This window comes from Taeniopygia guttata, chromosome Z, assembly GCF_048771995.1.
Source record: "Taeniopygia guttata chromosome Z, bTaeGut7.mat, whole genome shotgun sequence".
Lineage (NCBI taxonomy): Eukaryota > Metazoa > Chordata > Aves > Passeriformes > Estrildidae > Taeniopygia > Taeniopygia guttata.
The window spans coordinates 41,510,131-41,537,310 of NC_133063.1; positions in this window are offsets into that span (position 1 = coordinate 41,510,131).

A 27,180-nucleotide genomic window follows, 5' to 3' on the forward strand; every position below is an offset into this window, starting at 1 on the left:
TGGCTTTTTTCCTCGTTTCTTATGGTTTTGTTTTGTTTTGGTTTGTTTTAACTTAAGCTATGAATAATGGCATGGGGAATCTACTTTTAAGGTCAAAAAGTCAGAAACTGCAAGTTTCTCTCAACCAAATGTTTCTAAAAAATATTGTTAGTATCAAAATATTATTATGTGCTTCAGAACATAAAAAGAGAGTAGAAAAAACAAAATATATAATTTAAATATTTATGCATGGAATATAAGATTTTTTCAGTAAGTTCTACCTGATATGCATGGGAAAAAGGATATACCTCATGTCTACATTAATCTAGAATATTTCAAACATGCAGTGAGATGGGAGAGATCATCTTCACACCAGTGAGAAGCAACTGAGAACAGCATCCAGAAATACTTAGAACCTTGAACTGATACTTACATAAAATGAATGTGATTCTGAGCAATGCTTAAATTCTGAAAACTTACACTCTGGCACAACCTCAACAAGAGAGTGTGGAGGACTTATCATCCCTCAGATTTATCTGGATATGCCTCTCCTTGTGACTAAGAAAAGCTTCTGCTGGAAGGGAGACACAGTTTTGCATCATTTCAGCCTGTGGAGAAAAATTCTCATTTCCTAGGAAAGTGCTGTGAGGACTGCATGGGAGAGAGTTGCCTTCATCTTCATCTCTTGAGAGTTTATAAAGGAAAAAAGTTTGAAACACTGTGAGTGCTTACAAAGAAAAAACCAAAACTTCTGGTGAAGGTTGGAATTCATGAAGACGTAAAACTGTTCCTGGTTCCTGCATGAGAAAGATGTTTATCCAGCACCTAGCATCCTTGGGACATTTAAAGTTTCCATTAGAGTAGCCCTTAGCAACTTGGCTGTATTTAAAGAAGTCTGCACAAAACTGGAGAACCATTTAGGATTTACAATGTCTCAAGCTAGTAATTTCTATTTTCATTTCATTTCCATATGTGCTCGGAATAGAGCATCTTGTAGCAAATCACTTCTCAGAGAGCAATTTCCAAATCTCCTTAATTTATACAGAGGGTCTGGTCCAAGAAACACTTGTACATTTAATTGACTTCATGTGAGTAACATGGAAGTATAAAAGCTGAGTATAATTAAGAAAAACTGAAGACATGAATAATTACAAATTTGATCTTCTGAATTACAATATTAACTCATCTTTGAAATTTTATTTCCACATTTTTCTTTATAATGGTAAAGCTTAAATAACCAGACAGAAGAGAAATCACAGATCACTCTGCTAAAAGTTGTTGACTAGATAAATGAAATTATTTTTTCTTTCTAGAAACTCCAGCTGGTGTTATCTTGGCCTTCAGTATCCACTAATTAAATGGAAAAATGTTTGAGATAAAAAGTTAATTTACTAATTAAATGACAAGTATGCTTTAGAAATTGTCTCTTTGGCTTATTGCGCATTTAGAGAATTAATTAACAATACAATCAAGCTGCAGTTGTGAGATGCCAATATGGATGTGATTTGAAGATACTTTCATTTCTGTTTTCTATATCAGTTTTTATGACAGCTGCACTGTAATGAAGATGCTTGACTCTTAATTTGTCTCTAAAATTAAAATGAGTTTGTGGTTTCTTGCTCACTAGGACTGCAGACAAAATGGTGCATTAAACAGTACACTTCTGATCAGTTGACTGCATGATGCTGCAGCAAGCTGCCATTGTTCTCTACAAATGAGGACTTAAAAAAACATGTCTTGACATTAGATTGTGTTGTTCTGGTAAAGTATTTTCAATGGAACATAGCTAGTTTAGGAACTGCTAAAGCATAATGGATAAGTGCGAATTTTAAATGTCAGATACATCACAACATTAAATTTCTGGAGCAGCCTGATTTATCTTGGGCTTGGGCCCTTTGAATGTGGAGGATTTGTTTTGGTTGTTCTGGTATAGTTTCCTGGTTGAAATTAAATACAAATATTAATTCAAAGTCAAGTCTAAAGTCAATTAGAATTTATTACCTGTTGCAACTCCTCCAACAGTTGGAAAAGAATTCCCAAGGAGTGCAAAAAGGGAATGAAAGAAGAGAATGGGAAGGGAAGTTCCAGGAAGGGAAGTTCCAGAAAGTTCCAGAAAGTTCCAGAGAAGGGAGGGGAGGGGAGGGGAGGGGAGGGGAGGGGAGGGGAGGGGAGGGGAGGGGAGGGGAGGGGAGGGGAGGGGAGGGGAAGGGAAGGGAAGGGAAGGGAAGGGAAGGGAAGGGAAGGGAAGGGAAGGGAAGGGAAGGGAAGGGAAGGGAAGGGAAGGGAAGGGAAGGGAAGGGAAGGGAAGGGAAGGGAAGGGAAGGGAAGGGAAGGGAAGGGAAGGGAAGGGAAGGGAAGGGAAGGGAAGGGAAGGGAAGGGAAGGGAAGGGAAGGGAAGGGAAGGGAAGGGAAGGGAAGGGAAGGGAAGGGAAGGGAAGGGAAGGGAAGGGAAGGGAAGGGAAGGGAAGGGAAGGGAAGGGAAGGGAAGGGAAGGGAAGGGAAGGGAAGGGAAGGGAAGGGAAGGGAAGGGAAGGGAAGGGAAGGGAAGGGAAGGGAAGGGAAGGGAAGGGAAGGGAAGGGAAGGGAAGGGAAGGGAAGGGAAGGGAAGGGAAGGGAAGGGAGAGCCACCTGGACTAATCAGATCTTAAGCCACTGAGTAAAAAAGCTGGTTTCTCTTCACCAGCAGCCATAGATTTTTGTTTGATTGCCACTTTTTATATTTACAAGTAATGCTAGTTCCTAACAAATTTTTATGTTGCTATTTTTACAACTTTTCTTTTATTAAACAGTTACTTTCACATTTTAGCAAAATTTAGTGCATGCTTAGGGATGTGTATATAATCCCACTCTAAAAAAGAAAACTGATTATTTTATGTTCAATTTACTTTGATTTTTCTGTCTAGTCTGTTGGTGCCTATAGAAGAAAACAGTATTAAATCATTTATAAAATCAGCCCAATCCCTTCTACAGGGAAATACAATGAGACAGAGTGTCTCATAAATTGTTTAGAATAACACAGCTCTCCAGTGATTTAGCCGGATTTGTTTGTTTAAAAAAAAAAATTAGAAAGCCCACAAAACCTGCAGATGGTGATCCCTGTCTTTTATAAAAGGGGCAAAAAAAGTGCTCACTTAAGGCAAAAACAATGAGCCAAAGTACCTTTTAATGTTCTTGTAGACAACATCCCATTAGCAAACAGACCATGGGACAGTGAAATTAGGAGGAACATTGTATCATGAAATGGAAGAAATGGGAATGAATTTTCTGCATTTATTGCAGGTATTTCACACGGGTCATATAGTCTGAGCTTTCACTTAATAAGGGGGGTAAAAAAAGAAAATGTTCTCCTCAAACTTACCCAGCATCACAAATCTTTCATCTGTTTTGTTTTGTGGATCATTGACAGTGACAAAATGGTATTGTGCACTGGCAGCTTGATTTCAAGCATTTACTGGGCTGTATGAAAGACCACATCCCCAAACACTTCTGACATATTCTCTTCCAGATTGTCATACATTAAGCTGAGGAAACAAGCCTGTTTTTCTGGGAATCATAGATTCATCAAAATTAAAGATGGAAAAGACCTGTTAGTATAAATCACTTACATTATCCCTCATCCAATGCAAGATTACTCCCTGTGGTGTGTTTTCCAGCAGTTTTTTTCAGTCCACATTGAAATGACTCATGCAACAGTTTCCACTGTTTCTCTCTGGAGATCAGTCTCCACTCTAATAGATCTCACAACCCTTGTTTTCAGCCTAGATTTTCCATTACTCACTTAGAGATTTTTTTTCCCTGGCCATCTGACAAGGCAGTCCATGGTGTGTCTCTTAACCCAAAAAGTGAGCCTTTGAAGGCAAGTTAAAGGCTATCAGGAAGGTGGAAGGAATGCACAAACTGGAAAAGACTTCAGCAAATTCTCTACATTTTAACTGCCCCTGATCTATGGAGTTGTCATTTTGGTGCAGAGATGTATTCAAGTCTGACTTCTGGCCTGATGATCTCTAATGATCTTTTTACAAGGGCAGGTAGTGAGAGGAAAAGGGGAGCAGAATATGCTCCTTATGCTGAATAAGGATTAAATGAGATATTAGGAAGAAATTCTATGCCATGAGGGTGATGAAACCCTGGCACAGAGAAGCTGTGGCTGTCCCAACCATGAAAGTGTTCAAAGCCAGCTTGGAGAGGGTTTGGAACAACCTGAGATAGTGCAAGAAGGCTTGCACATGGCAAAGGTTGGAATGGAATGATCTTTGAGGTCACTTCTAACCTAAACCATTCTATGATTTTGTGATTCTGTGTTCTAAAACGCTAATAGGAAATCAAAGTATTTTATGATTAATATGTACATAAGTATATTTCCTAGAGAGTTTGGATATATATTGTATGAGATTTTGGCCCCTTCTGGGTCTGAACACAGTTAAAACACTGCAACAGTTAAAGGAGTTCGTTGCAGTAATGGAGCAGAGCAACGCAGGTCTTTTTCCATAACCTAACCTCACCTTTACATCCTGCAGATCAAGACCTCCATCTGTGTCTAATAAACTCAAAAGTAACTTTCATTTTTTGCCTTGATCATCTCTCCAGCACAGTGGATGGAGCCCAGCCTGGCCTTGGATTATTTCTCAGCTACATGGGTGAGTACACGAGTTGGCTGCTTAAACTTCTGTTGAATAAAGTTAGTGCCACAAGTTAAAGCAGCAGCTTAGACAAAAAGTGGTTGTTACTAGGTTACACACAGTCTTATGTGGTAGTTATGCAGCCTCTAAAAGCCAGGGCAAGCTGTATCCTTGTACTTGCACCTTCCTTTTGGGCTGAACTCTCTGCTCAAAGAGCACCCCATCAAAGTGTGAAGAATGAGCTGGCTGCAAAGTGCATGGTAGGAGGAGGCTGCAGCTGCAGCTTCAGAGCAGTGATCTGCACTGACACCCCCTGTGTTGCTGCCTCACCTTGCAGCAGGGACAGAGAGCAGCTGCAGAGGTGATTTTCTCCATATTTTCCAAGATTTGGACTCACATGTTGTTAATTCTTTCTGAAATATTGGTATAGAAATGATGTATGTTTATAGGCATCCTGTGGTGGCAGAGGGAACATGGAGGGTTTCAGCTTCTATCCAGTCCACAGAAACCCCATTTACCATATAAGCAAATCCATATAAGCTCACAAGTTCTTCATTAAAGCCTTTACTGATAGTATGATGTTTAGGAGGCAGAACTAAAAGCAATCCTAGAACACAAAAGTAAAGAAAAGAAAAGAAAAGAAAAGAAAAGAAAAGAAAAGAAAAGAAAAGAAAAGAAAAGAAAAGAAAAGAAAAGAAAAGAAAAGAAAAGAAAAGAAAAGAAAAGAAAAGAAAAGAAAAGAAAAGAAAAGAAAAGAAAAGAAAAGAAAAGAAAAGAAAAGAAAAGAAAAGAAAAGAAAAGAAAAGAAAAGAAAAGAAAAGAAAAGAAAAGAAAAGAAAAGAAAAGAAAAGAAAAGAAACAAAAAAGAACCCAAAAACCCCCAGACAAAGTGAACTCAAATGGAAGAATGTGCATTAGCTTTAGTTCCTGGAATACAGGCATAAATTGATTTTTCCTAGCTAGAGAGTCTGTAGCACTGTCAGTAATTAAATTAGCTGTTCCAGATTCAAGGCTGGTATCCAGACTACATCTGTCTTAGTCTCTGCAGGACTTATTTTTCCTTTTGATTGTTTTCTACTTCATTTCCTACTCACTTTTGAAAATTAGTTGCACTTTTTAAAAATATACTTAAGGGAAAAACTTCTTCCATGAAGACACCATCTGGAATAAAATTTTCTCCAGGAATACATGTAGGTAAGGAGCATTTTGTTGCCTAGAGTTTAGAAAATGTCTCTCTTTTACAGAACTTGCTGGAGAAGAGATAAGCCCATTGTGAAAAATAAACAACTTGTTCCTTGCTTGATTAAACAAGAAACCAAAATATTTAACAGAATACTTTGAGATTCCGGGAGTTTTAAAGTTGTGAAAGAGAAACTAATTGGACACAAACTGTTCCAGCTTGGACTGTCCCATAGGAATCATTAGATACAAGTTACTAGGGAGCAGAGAGAGGAAGTATAAAAGTCCTATCCGTCTTACAGCCTTTAGAGTGATCAGACAGCAATAAAATATGCCATAAATTGGTCTGTATTGATTTAAAATTTTCCTAAAGAATAAGAGTAAAAAATCCAGGCAAACAAGGGCTGTAAAACGTATTGGAAAGGATTTATTTTGCTGAGTTGAGACACACAACAGAAATTTCAATTTTATGGGCCAAGAGAAGCAGCACTCCTAAAAAAAGTACTTGGGCTTCTGTTCAATTGGTGGAGAAGAGGCACCTCTGAAGTCCTTCAGTGGGAAATCCACCATGTCCAGGATAAAACAAACTCTACAACCGGCAGAATTTGCTGTCCCATTTTAATTCTCTTTTGGTGGGATGGTACGTTGAGAGCTCACAGCACTTCACACATCCAGGAAGACATCCTGTTTATCTAACAGGAATCGTTCCACTGTCTTTATCTCCCTGGAGGGGCATTTATTGGGCATTTTTGGTTTCCATGCAATTCCCAAGAGTTGGACAATCATGCCTAAAGCCACTAGAATCCTTTCATTGTTCCTACTTTCAGATGGCAAATTTGAGTTTCTGTCAAGCCAGGTTTGAAAGGTAAAAGCATTTTATATGTCTAGAACACCCTGAGACACTATATGTCATTATATAATGTAAACCTTTTTTTAAATCTCAGTGGCATTTTTTCCCAGTATTTTGAATGTTCTTTCCTGAGCTGTATTCCTACATCTATTTCCTCTCTGATAGCTTGCACTACAAAACTACATTGCCACACTTATTTTTCACCCTTAGGCACTTACCTATAGGTTCAATACTCATAGTTTAAATAGTTTGAGCATACTTGACTTTGCCCAGATTCACTGAAGCCAAGAGAAAAATTAGAGGAAAAATTGCTGTCATTGAAGATAATAGTTACTTTGACAATGCTTGTTCTGGAATCCTGCATCATTTATTTATATTGCTTGCACAGGCTCTGAGAGTTTTTTTGGCCATGCTTCCTAATATTATTTGAGACACAGTTTAGGGGAATTACTACTTAAGAATCACTTCTAATGGGTTATATAGCTAAGACACAGACATGCTTTTTGTTTATCTCTGTACACTCCAACAGTTCTAAAATTATTTTCTGAAGGAATCATGCATATTTTCATGCCACCCAAAAATGCAAGAAACAAAACCTCTAAGTTTCATGCTGCATTAAGACTCTCTCACCATCTGCAATTGGACCTTACACTGTCAAATATTTTCAGAAAAATTTTACAAAACCAGAATTATATGAAAGAGCCATGATCACTGATCCTATCCAAGACACAGGTCAGATGCAAAGAATAATTCTTTATAAATGGCTTAAGCCAAACTTTATCATTTCACTTTAAGATTAGAGAAAGATCCTTTGTCTTTCTTTGTTTAATAATATCACCCTAATTTTTGCTGGTTAGTAAAAACACATAAGGACAACAATACCAGATGATGTCTCCAACTATTCTAAAAAAATAAAATTAAGGAATTATTATAAGAAATTATGAATGCCTTTAAAATTTATCTCACTTTAACTTGGACACCTAAGAGAGATCTTCTTGCTCTAAGTTAGTAATTTAGTCTTTCTTCAGCAGAAAGCCTTCAGAGGGTGACTCAACTTAGGCATCAATCTTTAGATATGATGAATAATTTTATGGCAGGGCTAGTCTCTGTCCAGCTGCTAATGAGGTAGTCTAGTCAACTAATTTTTTAAGATGAGTTCCTAGCTTTTAGATGATTAAAGACAAGTGATTTAAAATAATCTATCTTAAAAAATTTGCTTGCTGTAAAATCCAAAGCAGGTTGGTAGTGGTTGAGAGAGAAATTCTTCTCTCTAAATAAAGTAGCCATGTAAGTTACATTTTATATATTCTATGACATCCTGAAAATCTGCTTGGGAATGTTAGATATGACCTGGAACAAATACGGACTGTTTCTTGAGAGTTTCCTGGCAGCCATGTGGCCAGATGATGGACTGGATTTTTGGCATAGGTAACTAGAGTAATCTCATCAAACACCTCTGTTTGAAAGAACTTTTCTCATTCCTTTTACTCAGATTATTTGAGTTGAGATTTTACCTCACCTGTTGTGTGGGTTAACTGAAGTCCTGCAGCAAAATGTCCTCCTAAAATTTAGCTTAAATCATTCCTAATGAGTCCTCTTTGACTAAAAAGGGGGTCAATATGTCAGATGTGAGCAGCAAAGACTTTCTAAGTCACCCATCCTTTCATGTCCTGCTCTCATTTCCACTTCTGGAGCACAGCTTCTCCTGCATGTCCCTAGCTGTGGAATTGGAAGTCGGGAGGAGGGCATCTGAAGACTCCTGCCGTTCAGCCTCTTATCCTGAAGACAAGCTGACTTCATTCCCAGGAAACTGAATCACACACGACCTCTTCACAAGAGGGCGAGGAGTTTGCATCCCTGTCTAATATTCAAAGGCAGTGGGAGTATGCTTAATGCCTTTCAACCACCTACTAGGGAAATGGCAACACTGGTGTCACAAATTTATCTAATTTCTATTGTTGCAGAGGTAGTGCCACATAAATTGGGAGCATAGGTTATTTGTTTTGCAGCCGTCTTTTGCCGGGTGTATAATTATCATGGCTCATCTTTATTAAACACCAGCCTTATCTTTGTTTTGCTCTCTTTGTTGATAGATGTAACCTCAATACTGTTGCCATGGCTACAGTAACAGTAGCTGAGAAGATTTTGTTTGTTGTAAACAAACCGAGCTGTACAGACACAGATCCTAATGGAGCGTTTCCAGCCCCCTGCCTTATATTATGCTGATTAACGCTGCCATCTCCCTCCTGCTACCTATTTCTTATTTTAATTAGCATTAATTTAAGCTATATCAAGGAGTGTTTCCCCTTTTGGTGCCATGGCACCCTTTTTCTAACAGGTTTTTTTTTCCCCTATAGCAACAGCCATAGGTTAGGACTGCAGCCCTGCTGAGAGCATCCTCACAGCAAAGCCCTGCTGGCACCAAAAATTAATCTCAATGTACACACTAGCTTAATGGCAAAAGATTGCTTAAATTTACTTCCTACATTCTCACCTCCAGGGGTAACTGAACTTGTTCTTATGTAGGAGCCACAGGGATCTCAAAATGTGTGACTAATTCTGAAACTTATTTAGCTTCAAGCCAATTCCTCAAAATCAAGGACCAAGTTCAGTCACTCACATAAGGAGATGCAACTCCTTAGTAAGAAACTGTACTGTAAATTCTTGCCTCTCTGTTGATTTAACCCATGATCTCCCATGTGCATAGAAATTACTGGAATGGGTTCAGGAATAATCTAATATTCCAACAGCACCAACTCCTGTTAGTTTTATAGCAGACCTTTCTGTAGCAGCCACTTTTTTCCCTAATATTTAGGCTTGCCTCCTGAGTTTTATATTTTTTTTTTCACTATGTATGCCAATGTTAACAATGTCCAGTCTATACCATATAGTTTTGCTATTATTATTTTCATCTTGAAGAATTTAGGTGCTATCCTTGAGGGGAACTACTACTGTGTTCTCTGTGATGGGCTCTGTAGTTGCATTATATATATATATATATATAATTGTTGTATTTTTAGATTTACCTAAATATAATTCAGGGTAAAGCACAATGGGCCCAGAGTTAGGACAACATGTAAACAGGCAGAGTGTTCTGCCATAGAAGAGATGGGTTGGAATACAGAGGGGTAAGCCAGGTGAGATGTGTCTGTACTGCAGGAGGACTGCAATTCAAAATGATTGGACACTGCTGCAATGTGATATTGTGTTATAGTGTTACCCATGAAACCAGAGTTATTCCCTGCTTTGTGTGGTTCTGTGCTGATTATGTGACCCTGTTATGCCTCTGCTAAGGCCTCTCCTGCAACTCCTTCACCTTGCACCACTTTAAAGTGGTGCTGTCTGGAATCTTTGACAATGCACAGATGGGCAACATGATGCTCCTCTTCACTCCCCTCCTTCACAGCCTTCACGGGCTGTGTATCCAGAGCCCTCCAGAATGGAGCAAACCTGAAAATTATGTATGAGGAGTCAGGCTGCCCTGAGAATCAGGTAGCCTCTTGTATAGTACTGGACAAAACGAGCACTGCCAGTCCTGGTCTGTTGGTCTGTGACGCTTCTACAATGTAACACCAGGAAGGACAAATTGTTCTGGGAATACTAATGTTCAAGGAGAAAGAAAAATATCTTTTTCTTCACCTAAACCATCAAGAGCCATTGTTCTTCATGGCCTTGACAGTGTTGGATAATGTTTGAACTAATTTCCAACCCTGGTGATTCAATGATGGGCAAAATGCTAATTATATCACAATTGGCATTAAGGGAAATCTAGCAGTGTTTTAGTGCTAGGCATACTTAGTCCTTTTTGTGGAAACTACAAGACCACAAAGTGAATGGTGACAGCAGTGCCTGGGAAGACAGAATCATCAGCAACGTTCAGAACTACAGCTAATAGCTCATTATGAGTGATGAGTTCACCAGGATGCTGGTAGGGCATGAAGCAACTGAACACTGGTACCCTTGGTCTTTGTCACTATCACCATCCAGAGAAGCTGTGGCTGCCCCATCCCTGTCACTGCCCAAGGCCAGGTTGGGCAGGACTTGTAGCAACCTGGGATAGTGGGAAGTGTCCCTGACCATGGCAGGATATGGGAATAAGATTATCTCTAAAGTCCCTTTCAAACTAAACCATTCCCTATGGCTCTGTGGTCAATGCACTCCTCGTGATTTGACCTTGTTTATCCAGTCCTTTCTTTGACACATAAAAAAGCTGATGATATTACAGATCTTTCAAGTCTAGTCCTGATCTCTTCCCTTTTTTTTTTTTTTAATATAACAAAACACAATGTGGGTAAAAATGTGTCCTGTTTGAAGCCTCTTGGTAAAACTTTGTACACCAAAGCAACACCAGATGATGAGGTTGAGTCAAATCAGAAATCACAACACTTGAGTGAATTTCCTGGGTTGCCCAGCTTTGTATTTCAATTCTTTATGCTATTTTAATATCATTCTATACATTAATGATAAACAAGGTGAGGCATTGTCACTAGCAAACTTGATGAATGGGAAGAAAAATATTACCCTGCATGTGAACTTACAGGGTAGTTCACACTCATTTTCAGCTTGAAAAGCTGTTATCTGCTCATGTAGCAGTTTTAAAAGTGCAAATGGAAGCAATCCAGCATGCAGAGATGTGTAGAAGTTTACAAATGGCTCCATAATATCTAAAAATCAACCTGAAATATTGGCATAGAATAAATGCTTGGTGGATCCAACTTCCCCTTGTTTAATTATATTTTACTGGACTGACAATATAATTCACAGGTGGAATTCGGCAACCCAGTTAAAAGTGTTTTCACAGCAGAGCCCCCCTTGCAATTTGCAGTTCTTGCGGCACATGGAACTTAGATTTAAGTCAGCACATCAAGTGAAAAGACATATATGAAGTTTGTATCCTCTTTCCCAATGGACTAGAAAGCATCTCTATCTTTAAATGAGTGAACACAGAAATGAAACCCAAGCCAGAAAGGAACTGCACAACAGGGTACACTCTCTGTCTCACAGGCAGCATGAGCGTCATGAAAACCCTGATGTAGCTGGCAATTCAACCACGTGAGAAAAGTCTGAAATTTGATATACCCCTGCAACACTGCAGTCTGGCATTTCCAGTTGACTTTTGTAGCGATATGTTTAGAAACCCGAGAAGAAATTCTTTCTGCTCATGAAAAATGCTAATAGAAACATATATGGGAGTTGAGGGAGAAAGAATGCATAGTTTATATTTTGCATATTTGTTGAATTATTGAGGCAGAGGATGTTTTGTTTGGAAGGGACCTCAAAGGTCATTCAGTTTCACCCCTCTGCCATGTGAAGAGACATCTTCTATCATCCCAAGGTCCAAGCCCTGTCCAGCCTGGCCTTGGACACTTCCAGGGATCGAGGGGCTTCACAGCTTCTCTGAGCAACCTGTGCCAGGACCTCACGACTCTCACAGGGAAGAATGGCTCCTTAACATCTAATGTAACCCCCACCCCCTCTTTTCAATTTAAAGTTTTTCCCTCTCCTGTTATGATTCATACACTTCCCATGTTCTACATTTATTCTGTGGTAGAGATGGAAATCTGAACAATGCTACCTGAATGTGGTTATTTGTCCACATGTCCTACAGTAGATACTTTACTATGTCCTTTAGGAACCCCCTGTTTTGCTTTTTGTTTTTACCAAACATTTTCACCTCTGGATTAAGTCTGGAACATTAGCAAACACAAGAATAATAAGAAGAAGCACACTAAGAAATTACCTCAACATTGGTTGTAGTATCTGGTGCTGAAGTCATAGGTCATTCACTTAAATTCCAGACATATAGACCATGGCAGAAACTTCTTTCAGCAGAAAAGGTTTGGTGATATAGGTACCTCCAGAAAGAATCCTCTTACTTGAAGTGCCATAGAGGAGTTAAAGTCTGGATATTACTCACACTCCATTGCACACCAGGGAGGGAATTTAAACATAGGTAATAAAGAATTGATAATAATGTATGTGCATCCTTTATGATATGATAAATTATATTTTCATGTTACTGCCTATATTGTTCAATATCAGTTCACTAAATACAAAGGCAGCTTAAAGTTGGTTTACAAATAGGTACTCATGCTACAGACTAACATTTCAGTAAATTTTGTATGCTGTTGAGGGTTTTTTAGCTATGTGAGTCTGGGTATGAGAAAGATGCTTTGAAAGTCTGACACTTTCTTGGACACAGTGCTAAAGAGGGATGAAATGAAAGACTGAGAAATCAGACTGTATTCATCCTATCACTCGCAAAAATATTATTGCTTCTCACATATTATTGCTTCTTAATCTACTGCTAAGTTGAAGTGGAGGCTATTCCATACCAAATGGAAGTTAAGGAAATTATTTTTAATGCAGAATCATGCTAGGAAAAGAGCGTGAAAAAGGAGAAAAAAATGTCCTTGTGACCTTGCAGCCAAGCTTAGTTAGAAAGATCAGTTGCACTAATCTATCATGGTGCTGCATGGAAGTGTTTCCCAGTTCTGTTTCTGTTGAACTGAATGAAAGTTTATCCTTTACTTCAATAATAGACAAAATAGACCTCAATACAATATTTTAATTTAAATTGTTTTCTCATTTAATTAAATATATTATACTCCCTAATTTCATTTTTAAAGAAACTGTCTCATTGAACAGTGAAAGAATACTTTTTCCTGTGTTTTGTTGAGGTGGTGGATGAATTATGAGAACAAAGGACATCACAGAAAATTTCACAGAAAATTTTCTTAGAAGAAATCATTCTTGCTTTCTTCTAAGCAAGCTTGCCATGAACAGCAAGCTTGTCATTCACATTCATACTCTAGTAAGCTTATTTTTTATTAAAGCATTCCTTACTATTACAGTAATCTAATTCATTTGTGTGGTTAAAGGAAAATAAATTTCTCATATTCATTATGAGTTATTACAATAAATCTCCTTACTAAAGTAAAAATAAGCATTTATCCAATTCAAAAGGCATATGAACCACAATATTTACTATCTCTGGCAATATCAGATTAGTACTTCCATTACACCATATTGTCTTGAGAGTATGGAGAAAAACCTAAAATCCAAGCCACTGTGAATACAATTGCCTTCACATTTGCTGGAGGACACTTGCATTCTTTTACCTGATGAATCCGTTCAACCACACCTACTATGCCGTGAGAATCACTGCTGCAGCCCAAGCCTCCCTGAGAAGGGAGAAGAAGAACTCACACTGCCTGTGTTTTGTCTGCAACTCATCTTTAAAGCACGAGGTACATTTTCTCAGGCTTCCCAGGGGATGTCATTGGGATGTTTGAGTTGGGGTCCTGTCAGTCATGACCCGCATGACTCTCCACTGATTGGATAGGGAGCCTGGGGACTGGGATCTCTTTATTATTTTGCTGTGGATCTATCAGATATGTTTTGAAGTCAGGCGTTTTGTGTTGCCATGTTGTCTGCGCTTACAAGTGCTGCTTGCTGTTTCTGAATGACTGCTTTATCTTGCTTTTGAAAACTCTTATCATGCTGGATATGAAGGCTTCCTGAAGCAGGGAAACCCACTGGGTGAGTGAGAATTTCTGTAGTTGTTTCACTTTATTCAGTCCTACTGGAGGGGCTCTTTACAAGGGGTTGTAGTGGTGGGGCAAGGGTGTCCTTAGCTGAAAAAGGCTTAGAATATATATTAGGAAAAAAAATAAATCTGTACTATGAGGGTGATGAGGCTCTGGAACAGGGTGCCCTGAGAAGCTGTGGCTGCCCCATCCCTGGAAGCTTCCAAGGCCAGCTTGGATAAGGCTTGGAGCAACTTGGGACAGTGGAAGATGTCTCTGCCCATGGCAGGATTGCCTTTAAGATCCGTTCTGATCCAAACCATTCTATGATTCTGTGAATTTCATATCTTAGCACTTTGTTTTTTTGAGATCAGAAATGAGCTTTAAAGGAATAAAATTAATAAATAGTGTTTTGTTGATATGCATTCTGAAGTTAAGTTTGGATTGTTCTTTAGGACACTCCTGAGGCTTTTCATTATGAAATTTTCTTTCTAAGTTGAAAAGAAATCCTTACTCTTCACTGTTGGATGGTCTTTCATTCCACAGACATGCAGATAGGCCCAGATACTGCTGTGGGAATAAAGCAACCTGTAATCACACCTGTTCCAGATGAAGGTGATTATTCTAAGCATTGTATCTTATAGAAACTTTTTCTATCCTTTTTTTTTTTCTTTTATCCAACCAAAAATCATATTCGCTTTTCCCGTGACTGCCAAATAATGAACAGATATCTTAGTCAAATATTCCATGAGTTTCCAAATATTTTAGATCCTCAGAGAATCCTTCAGCTTGACAAACATATTTAGAGTACTTCTGTCTACAAGGATAGCCTTGCTTGTAGCCCAGTTGAATTCCATCTGTCATAAGGCAGCTCTACCTCCATAATGTGTTGAAATCCATGGAAGAGTTCCACTGTCCTCCAGTACTTAATAATATTACAATATGGGAGAAAACAATGGTACTGATATTAGGCTTTTGCTAAATAAGAAATATTTTCAAACACAAGTACCAACCAAGGGAATTTTTTATATAAATGCAAAAAAACCATGTGAATGCTGCATATAACACTGAGGATCTTTCATCCTCTACTGTTTTAATGTAATTTTAAAAATATCATTGTTGGCTTATTTTGAAAGTTAAGTTTATTGAGGCACGTTTTTATACAGGTTAGAATTCTTTTTTTTTTAAATGGGAAAAGCTTCTTTTTTTCCTCTCCATCTAGTACATGGTCCACCCACTTGCATTCTTTTTTCTAAAAAGAAATTTATTTATTTTGTCATTGAAAATGAAAATAATAGAGTTTTTTTCAAGCTTGAATATGTGACTTTTTTTATCCGGAATTATTTTATTTGGATTTAAACCATTTCAAGTAAATATTTGACTGGGTTTCAGTCATAATATATGAAAATATCCAGGAAAATATTTTTATATACTTTTTGTTCAGCAGAAACCTTATCTTTAATACCCTAAGTATATGCTGTTGCTCTTCTGTGGGAGACCTGTGGCTTCAGAAAAGGACACTGCAGCGAGTAAAAAGTACAGAGCATCAGTACTAAATCCCCTTCGCTCACAAAAACATCCATTAATTTGCATTAGCTGGGCAAGACATGTCAATCAGGAATTGAAAGTACTCAGGGATTCCTCAGTAGCTTGCAAAAATATCTCTACTATCTAGAATTTCAATTAAATTTAAATTTATATTTAATTGACTTTGTCTCCCTCATTTCCCTCTCTGTTCTCAGATGTATGTATAATTGCATTTATTCTAATTAATATTTACTGAATTTTAATCTACAATCCCGTGCTGTCACTTAGCACAGTTTTTTTTTCTGAACAGTTCTCAAAAAGACTCTTAATAATCCTTTTTGAGAATCCACACAATGTATGTTCCCTGAATTATTTTGTGATTTTTTTTTTTTTTCCTTCTAAAAGTTTAAGAGAGAGAGAGTTTAAGATTTAGGACTAACATTTTATTTTATGGAAATGTATGCATTTGGAGTCTATTAAGGTATAGTTATCCAAGTCCCATGCTGTTTTCCTCTCAATTGGACTGTCAGGTTCCAGGAGAACAAAGATGATTACCATTGGCTTGTTATGCACTAGGTAGCCCCAGGCTGCCTTCTCAGAAGAAACCTGATGTGGTCACACTGCCTGGTCCTCAGGAATGTTGGTTTGTGTCCATGAACTGACTTACCAGCTACATAGCTCTCCTTTGGACAAGGAAATTTCAATAGGAATTCTGCCCTTAGAGGAAGCACTTTGGCAGAGCTTATCTTCATCTCTAAATTCCCAAACATCTTCACAACTATGTTTCTTAGAGATTCTCAATGGTTTCTGGGGCTGAACTATCTAATCATGACTTAATTGAGTACCCACAGCAAATGTTTTTCAGTAGCTGTCTCTGCATGCACTTGGCAAGTATATGGCAAGGCGATTTGTCTTAATCATCTTTGTTGATGCATTAAGCTATGCAAAATTACTTCATATTTTGCATAAACTAAGATTAAGCAATCAGACATTTACTCCAGATTGCTTGACACACAGTGAATTCTTAAGCCACAAGAATGCTCAGATGTCTGATCCCATGGGCATTTATATGTTTCTTTAAGGGTATACTTTCAGCATGCAGAGTTATCTGTCTGAATTTCCCAGTTAGCCATTAAACTCGCAGAATTTATTTTTCAGAGGTCATCACTGATATTGTGCTGGGTTTTGTCCAGATAATTTTTTTTTCTTCTCAATTTAGGCCTATCAGTTTTGTCAGCTGGATTTTACTATGCCTGCAATACCACTAGGGATTGATCACAAAATCATAGAATGGTTGGGGCTGAAAGGGGACATTGGTCATCCAGTTCCAATCCCCATTTCTCTCTTATTCTGGGTAAAGAAATGCAAGTTCTTTGGTCATTCCCTTTCATGAAATCATCAGCTGGGAATTTCTTTGTATATGTAGGTTTTATTCAGTCATGATTCAGGGAGCTTAATCAACCATGTCCAGAAATTATTTTTATATTCTGGATCACTGTTGTCAGTAGTTTTCCAGCCTAAAAATCTAAATACCTCTGCTGTAGGACTCCATTAATACCTTTTTCTTTTTAAAGATTTTTTTTTGGTGTATTACAAGAAATAAACACAGAGTGAAAAAACGTCTTTTCAGGGATATGTACTTCTACCTATAGAGACCTATAGAACACACATGTTATATGCTATAGCAAATTTTATGCCTCTCTACAATGTTCCTGATGTGATAGAATTATTTTTCCATTAAAAAATATTAGTGTATTACTTTAAATAATTGAAATTAGAAAGGCCCAGACCTCAATCAATCACATCTTCAATTACTGAAACAAAATATGTTGATTGAGTCAACATACATTCTCCCAGCTTATTAGCATGAACATTTCCAGTATTTCAGTTTTACCTCAAAAACACTTATGAGGCGAGGAAAGTAGAGTGATAACTTTCCAAGGACATATCACATGTATCCATCTTCTGGGACTAGAAACCTCTGTGCTGTTTTTATGATATTTTAGGGTATAGTGAAATTACTTCATCTCACTTTGAAATATTTCCCATACATATGAGTTTATAAGCAGTGTTACTGGCAGGCTGAAAGCCTGAATGCTTATAAATAGAGAGCTGGAATGGGGATAAAAGTGGCCCTGTGATCATTACAGGCTTCTTACTTTGAGTAAAGTAACAAATAATTTATTGCACCAAACAGGCCGAGAGTGCTGAAAGTGAGCAAAGGTCACCCTGGTGCCAGAGTTCACAGCACTGCCCTGATAAGCAGATGGTTCCTAAGCAGATAAGATATAAATAGATACCAACAGTCTCTGGTGTTAGAGGTGGAAATAAAGCAATGCCAAAGTATTAGGTTCAAACGGTGCACAACACTGAGAGACAGATCTTGACATTGCAAAAATGTTTTTTCCAAGATCAGCCCTCAGAGCCTTGAGTTAGTTGTATCCTGACATGGAGGATATCCAAATCTACTTATCTTGTGTAATTATTTGTAGAAACCCCCACATTAAGCCTGGCTTAGGTAAAACAAGAGTGATAAGAGAATCATGACCTGAAGAACAGAAAATGAAAACCTGCTATGTACATCTCCAAGCTATTCTTTGCACAGCACACACACACAAGTGCACACAGGTAGGCACAGCTGCCTGACAGCCAGTGACATCTGGTTATCTGTAATCTCCTTTACAAGAGCCTTGTTCTGCGCAATGCACAGGTGCCTCTGCTCTGTGTTAGATAAATATGGCAAACACAGATAGCAACAAGAGAGTATCACAGGCCCCGCTTGCTAGCAGCAGCGCCAGCTCCAGCAGCAGCAGTGGGGGCTCAGCAAACCCCTCCCCATGTCTGTTTGTTCATGGGCTCTGACAATCCAGGTGGGAAAGTTGCAAGGAGCAAGAATTTATTACAGTGGTGGGGGCTGGCTGGAAAGCTCCTCTCTCTTTTTAACTTAATGGTCGCTTAAATTACTCCTGCAGACTTTGACAGAGCTTTGATTAGAACACACAAATATCATCCACAAATTCAAACTGGATCTTTCATCCTAACAAACATGAGCCCAGACCTGCATTTGTATCCTGGATGCTGCTTCTGGGTTCTCTCCAGATTTTCTGCCAAACACTGCCACCAAGTGTGAATCTGAGATTGTTTTACTAAACGGTCAGTAGGAAAAGAGACCCACCTGCCAGATTCTGGCCCTGATGACCTCAACAGGCATTGGAGACACAAAGACATCCACAGAACTTCTTCCTCTCTATTTCCCCTGTTGAAAACAAGGCTATGAAAACTGTTTGACATTCATATAATATTTTATTTCTGTCACAATAAACATCTAAGGTCATGGACATTGGTACAAGTGATGTAGCCTGTGTAAAAGAGTAAGACAGATGTGGAGATAGAGGAGGTGACTAATGACTAAAAAAATAATACAAAACAAAAAATGTAAGAAAAAATTATTTCTCTACATGATACAAATCTGAGTCTCTGGAGCCTCAGAATAATACCTTAGCAACACAATTGCCTTTGGTTACTTTAGTTTTGTACCATAATAATCAATGTGACATGTGAAACTGAGATGAGGAGTAATATATTAGTCTTAGAAGAGGAATATCTTTATTGCTGCTTCAAACCAGACAATCCCGAGAATTCGTCTGCTCATCACATGGAAAGATAAAGATAACTATTAAGGAAAGATAAAATGAAATATTTCTAAGTGAAGCTGATCAGAGCTGTACATGAAGAAATAAAGTGACAACAGTTCAAACAGCCTAACTTATTGGAGTATGAACTTTAATTCAAAATGAGAGTGTTCAAACATCTATCTGGCTAACATTACATTCTTTATATTAAATAGAGTGGATTATCTATACTTATCAGCTGTGCCTCTCTACATGATCCCTAAGAAAGTAATTTCTCAAAAGGGATGCTGAGAAAGCGCAAGCCCCTGTAGTTAAAAAGCAAGGATATGATTTTCAGCCTTGACCTGTTGCTTTGTGGTTGCAATGAGTTTGGTAAAAGAGGCTGTGGGGTGCAGGAGGCATTTCTGGCCCTGGGCGAGGTAAGGCTCCAGTGAAGACTGTTTCCATCAGCTGTGTTCCCTGACTTCAGTGAGAATAAGAATTTATAAGAATGATATTTTATATAACTCTTGCATGGTTCAAGCATAACCTCATGGTCCTGAGCTACAGCTCTGACCTTCAGCAAGTTTAACAAACATATGATGTAGAAGGACACACTCCAAATGGCTCCCAACAGCAAGAATCCAAAACCACGGAAAACATGAAATTTAAAATAAGACTTAGGATTGCTCTAGAAAACAAACCTGAAGCTGCAATTCTGAAAACTCTACTTAGCTAGAAATATGCTCCTCAGGCCATAAAGATCTGGGTTTCTGTATTACTCAAATACTTGAAATTTTGAAATTTTTCCAGGTGTTTAAATACTTCTGAGTTTGGATGCACACACATCACTTCTCTTTGTTTAACGGGTTCTGCCCATACATATTACAGAACTAAACTCAGCCTTGGGCATTCATCAGCAGTTCTTGTACCTGCACAACAAAGGATTAGTTAAATAGTACACACTTTTCCTCAAGTAAATATGAGTATCTGTATAATTATTTCTCCTGCAGGTCTTAACAGCACCAGAGGATCTGTTATCCTTTATGAGGTAAATCTGATGCATTTTTTAAATTGCTATGTGTGCCAGAGGAGTTTTTTTTTGGGTTTTTTTTTTGTTTGTTTTTTTGGTTTTTTTTTTGGTTTGTTTTTTTTTTTTAATTCTAGGTGGTCTAGCCTCACATCACCCAGAAAGGATTTACAGAGGCAAAACACATTAACTTTATTTGAAATCAGGTCTATAAATACCCTTATACTGATGAGAAACCAGACCCTTAAGTAGTAATTCTAATTCTAATAGAGATCTGAATGCTTGCTTGTCATAAATCACAGCTGTACAGAATGGGAAGAAGGTAAAAGCTACATTAAAGGCACTTACAGAGCACTTCTTTCTGGGACAGACTGTAAACTTTTCAATTCTTTTTCCAGTCTGGTGTAAAATGTTTCAAGTACCTGATCTCCTGTCACTCCCCTGAGGGAAATATTCCAAGTCCCCACATAGCAAGCATTGTTAAGGGTTCTTTCTAGACATTCAGTTCAATTATTCATTTATTCACTCCTAATTATGCTCACCTCAATAAAAAAACTGCTCTCCTCAGAACCACACTCAGTTTGAGATACCTCCCAATGCCCCCTGCTATTATTTGGACAAAGTTAGTGATTCTATTATTCACTTGCCTCAAATGAAGCCTGTATGTCTGTCTTTGTGGGATTTCTCTGTGTTTCAATTCCCTAGCTCTAAAATAAGTCTCACTTTCTCACATCCTTTATTTATTCTTCTAAAAGCCCTAATAGAGGGTCAGTCTTTATTTGTGTACATTACCTACAAGCAATACTCAGGGAGCCCAAGATCAGCTTCTCAAATATTCTGAGATAGGACAGGAAAAGAGTAATAGGAAAAGGAAAAGTTGCAGATTATGCTATTCATTTTTTGACATCCAGTTGCTATTAGAGAATGATATGAACACTTTATAAACCTTTCTGGTTATTTCTGTCTCTAAATAAGTTTAGAAAAATAGATTGAGAGAATCTAACAGATTCTCTGTGCTAGAAAGTAGCCAAAATAATATTTACAATAATCCTATGAAAAATATCCATTTTGAAACATATGTTTAAAGACAAAGGTTGAATTTTTCATGCATGTTTCTAGATATTTTCTTTCCTGAATGAAAATTGGCCATGGCAAATGCCAGCCAACTTCAAATTTTAAATTTGTAATTGGACAATGTGTGTGTTGACCCAGAAAAAAAAAATGTTTCACTACTTTTTTTCAGGCAGGATAAGAGAAAAAAATAATTCTTACAAAACATTTTTTAACTTTTTTAATATATATGGGTCTATGTTCCTTGGCTGCAGCAAGGAACTAAAATTTCAAGGGAATGTGAACAATAATACAGAGAGCAAGATAACAATTGCAGCTCTTCTTATCTGCTTTTTAGATTCAGTTGGCAGATTTTACCTTGCTGTTTCTTGCCTCAGTTCCTGCTTGTGATGGTCATTTAAACAGTACTGTGGAAGAGTGTTGGAATCTGAGGTGCTGATGATTCCGAGACTGTAAAAAGTCTCTGTCTTTCTGCCCCGTTGCCAAAGAAGAAGCCATAATTCGTCTGTGCTGTTTTCAAGGTTGTTTATTCTTGCTTATCTCTAACATGTTCTGCTGCCCTGCCGCAGGTCTGTCCTGCAGGGCAGTGTGTGGGGCTCTGCCCCCAGGGGGATGTTACAGACATTATACACCAGAAACTACATGTGCTATATTTACAATAATGTGCCAATATCAATCATCTACGTTAAACAGTGTGTCCCCAGCCTAAACCAATAGAAAAATGCCAACACTACAGTGAAACATGGAGGGCATGAAGAAGGAGGAAAAGGACAAGACACACCCAATTTCCTCCATCTTGTCCCCTTTGAACCCCTAGTCTAGAATCCTAAAATTTTACTTTGGCACCTGTGCCACACTTAATTATTACTCATATCAAACACTCAGAGCTTGTAATTCATCCTGTAAGATTGAAAACTCTTTTCTGGACAGAGATCATGGACAGTGTCTCTCGGGGCTCTGCACAGGGGGGTTCCTGACCCCCTGCCTGGGTCCTAGGCCCTCCACGGCAGCCAGAGGGAAGCCCTGGATTCCCACAGAAGAGGAGTAAATGGCAATGTGTTTGTGAGGTCCCTGACAACACAGACTCCCGGATTTAGCCAGGGAGAGCAGGCATGGACAGTACAATTACGGGTACTACTTTCACCTGGAACTACACAGAAAAATACTTTATAATTCTTCTGGTCTTTGACAATAAGAAAGAAAAAGAGATATTTAAATTATTATCAAGCTCAATTTTTTTTTCCTAAAAAAATGTTATGTAACTACAAAGCTGTCTGGATGTGTTGTGGTGCCACTTGAAGTACACAAGAAGTAATAATTTTCTCCTTAAAGTCAGACCCTTTTTCTGGCTTTATGTCCCAATTACCTTGCACTTTCATCTGTTCATCCTTCATTTTTCTCATTGTCATCCTATTTTAAAGAATATGTTTGTGCTCTGTGTAAACAGATGAGAAAGTTTCCATGAAGGTGTATCTCTGAAACTCCAAGTTCCAGCCTAGACAATGGCAATTATTATGCTCTGCAAGGGGCCTTATCCCTTGTCAGCAGGTTATTCTAATAGAGATCTGAATTCTTGCTTGTCATAAGGAGACACAGGGGTAAGAAGGGAATTTTTCTTTTTGGTGGTACTTGGCCAACCCAGTCATTCCCCAAACAAGTTTTAAACGTGTAGAAGACAGATTCATGTTCTTTCCCTGCAAGTGTCACATTGCTTAAAATCTTACTGGAGGCTTTTGTTGTTCCTGTTGAATTTATCCTTGGAAATGAGGGTTAGGACATAGGGATAACTTGAAGGAAAATGTGTTCCTTATTGACCATTGAGTAGATGATGCCTAAGGTACTAAAAGACTATTCACAAAGATATTTGTACCTGGAACATTCAGTGTTGGGTGCTAAATTTTATTTTTCTTCAAATTAAGGAAATGTTTCCTTACCCTGAAATTTCTACTGTTGCTTAGGACAATACTTTAATGACTTCCAGCCTTCTATAGACACAGAATATGAGTTTTTAACTTGAAATCCGATTATACATCTAGGTGCCCCTGGAAAACTTTATTAGCTCTTCTCTTTACAAATAACTTCTAGAAGATCAAAGGTCTGGGCATGAAACACCACAACAAATTTGTCCCTGGATAATTTAGCAAAATCAATAGATTTATCAGAAATAAATTTGTCCTAATTGCTTACTCATATATATAAACTGTATGTGTTCATCATATTTGTTATGACATGACACAAGAAATCACAGCTATTCGCAGTCTTCGTCTGCCACACACTCCATAGCTAATTTTGTGTTACAGTGGACAAAATAACTGCTAAATATCAGCAGTCTCTTCTGCATATTCAGCATGAACCAAAGTCTGTCCTTGCACCTTAATCTGTTCCATTATGAGGCTGAGTCCTTAAAAAAAAAAAAAAAAAGCAAATATACAGAAAATTTTGGTTCTGATCTCAATAAATTATTTATTTTTAGAAGTCAGGACTATTAATTTAAGCAGCATTTGTCCTGATTTCCTAATAGTTTCTCCACACCATGATAGCATGATACAGTCTTAATTTTCTGAGAACTGGAATGCTAGAAGTGCAAGATATGCTCAGCACTGGAATGCCAGGGGAATGGTTTCCCTAGCAACAGCAAGCACATAAAAAGTATTCAGAGCAGTCCCCGATTCTCCTGTTTTAAGCCTCCATTGATAGCGGAATCAAATCTAGTTTGGATTTTTTTTATTTAAGGTGAACTGCAGGGCAAAAACATAGGGATGTGCTTTATTAAATTTTGCCACCATGTGGAGAAAACCTGTAGGAAGGGAATTTAGAAGACCTGGCCATGTCACCCCAGAGAGGACATATAGTCACTGGAGGTAAAAAGAGAACAACAAGCAATTAAAAAAAAAAAAAAAATTGGGTTTATTTTTAAATGGTGAATTTTCTATGGCAATTTTTAAAATGAGCCAGAGAGACTTCAGGGTTCACCATAAAGTTTGGTTCTGGTACTGCAAGACACTTGGATACACATTTTCCTCTAATCTGAGGAGCAGATGCTGAGATTTGAAATTTAGATCCTCTGCTTTTTAGGCATTTGGACAGTGCCATAGAAATTAGACACATGCTGCAATATTTCACTGAATCATTGCTTATATAATGTCACTTCAAGATCATTCAGATTAATTTCTGTCTTTCCTAAAAGGAGTTTCAGTGGTCTCCCACTGCAAAGTCGCCGTCAAGAGGATGAAATAAAACTGAAACTGGTCTTCAACTCACAAATGTTTTGCCTGCACTGACATTTTCAAGAGAGGACATGTGAGTTTAATTTGTCTGCAGTTTGACACGTTTCACCAATACTAGTTCTAGTTGTGGTTTTGCATACAGGGAATAAAATTTAAACCCTAGACTGAGAAAACTTAATGATATAATTGGTCTTTCATGAACTTTTGATACCTATGATTTTTAGTACAGGAGGTGATAGAGCTGGAAATTTGGGGGTTGTTACTGTGCAATTTCTCATGGAGCAGTCTAAAAATACTAATATGATAAAAAATATGAATATGACTCATCACTTGAAAATTTTGACCCCTCTGATATAACAGACAGAGATAATTTGGCTATGGAAAATAATATACAGAATAAAAAAGCACTGACTATTATGTATTTGAGTTACATAGGCTTATGCATTTTGGATTATTTGCAAAGTGGGAAAATTATTTTTTAAAATACGGTACCCCACAAACTAAGTAGTTCAGCCAGAACAAATTATACATGAAAAAATAGAATTTATATCTTTGGCTACACAATGAATCTTGAGTTTCTGTTCTTTCAGTTCCTTTCTCAGTTGTAGAGCCTTTGTTATTTCAGTACTCTCCTTGTTTGTATGCTTGCTGAGTATTTATATTCCCCAAGTGAATGAGCTTTCCTTTATCCTAATTGAATCTTTTAAAAATATTTTTTTCCCACTTTCTACAGTAGTTAATACTGGCCTGCTATTTCTTATTCTTCTCCCCTGCTCCCTCACCAGTTTCTGTGTTACCTTCCCTTAAACTTTGCAATAGAGAAGAGAAACGTGATATTTAGCGCTAACACAGTATTAAAAAAAAAATAATACAGAGCTGGATCATCTTTCATGACCAAAAAAAAAAAAAAATTCACTATCTGCTGTTACCAAAAAAAAAAAACCAAAAAAAAAGAAAAAAAAAACCAAAAAAAAAAAAGAAAAGCAGAAGAAACTACTTGCTATAATAACTTGATATTCTGAGTTTTACTGCCTCTCCCATAGCACATCAAACAGCACATGACATTGCAACTTTAAAAGGGAAGTCAGGACTTGTGAAGTGCAGAAGGATTCACAAAGGAAAAAAACAATAAATGTGGGATATATTTGCAACACTTTGCTAGTATTTCTTTGGTGAGGTTTTATTGTTTTTACACTCATTAATAAACAATACTGCCTTGAACATCCACACAAAATACTCATGTTTGGACAATAATGCTGAGTGTGTTATACCATCTGGGTGCTCCCTAAAAAGCACTTCCCATTTGCAAACAAGAAATCAAGTGTGTTAGGAAGTGTGCTTTCTTGATGGAAGAGAAGAAAACAAAATGAGGGAGGAAATTGGATAAGATATGATGACCTACTTATTGCTTTCACAAATTGCAATAACCATTTAAAATTACCCTCACCATGATAAGGCAACTTCAGGGATACTGCCTACTCTCTGTCCCTATGAAAAGTCTCAGCTGGAGCTGTCACAACTCAGGGCTCTGCTCGCCATCTTGCCAGCCATCAAGGCAATCAGATTTCTGCCACTGACCCACCTTGTGCCCTCAGAGTCACTTGTGCTTACCCTGCTGTCCCCAAAAGCTACCCCTGTTCTCCAGAAATTTCTGCTTTTCAGTGCTAAGTCAATCTGGTCCATTTTGGCTCCCAAAAAAGTGTCCTTAAATGTGATAAAAAGTAAAGTGTCTGTGTCTCAAGGCCAGTCAGCAGCACCTTTTTGTTCCCATTTTCTCTCAGGTGTGAGCTATCATTCCCCCACTCTGGGCTACCTGGTGCCCCTTTCACCATAGGTCTGGGCACATTTCTTTCACATCTCAGGTGACACCTTTTGTCTGTTAGGTCTACAAAAGCAGCTGAACCATGCTGCAGTTTTATTTTTTTTGCCTTCTAATAGTACCTAATCAATTCTCTGTTGCAGATTAGAGACTTAATCCAGTGGTGCCTTTGGGTTGCTGCAGTGCTAAATGTTCTCCTTCTGCACATCTCTCTCTCTCCCTCATGTGCTCTCCTACACAGCTTTCTCCCTCAAAACACTTCCATGACTTTCATCCCACTATCTTGATACAAAGCTATTTAAAGCAAAGGTATTGAGGATTTGGTATTTCAACAATATTAGTGCATTCTCCATATTCTTGTATACAGAATATGTTTACCCTGCCATCTGCTTCCGCTTATACACTCACTCCTACTTCTGCCCTTGGGAAAATGAGAGAGCAAACACCTGACAGGTGCTTAGTCACACTGCTTAATATTTATAGAAAATATTCAGGTGCTGAGTTTAGAAACAGGAGAAAACCAGTGCAGAATTAAGGCAAATTCCCAGCAAATCTATCAGAATTTTCCATCTGGAAGAATTCCTGCAATTAGATGTGGGAAGGAAGCTCTCCATCTCTCTCCTTTTTCACACCACTCTGTTACCACAGCATCATTGAGAGTCAATCTAAGTTTTATTCAAATAGTTATTGCACAATGGGATCTAAGATCTACTGTATTAATATATCCATGTCCATTTCT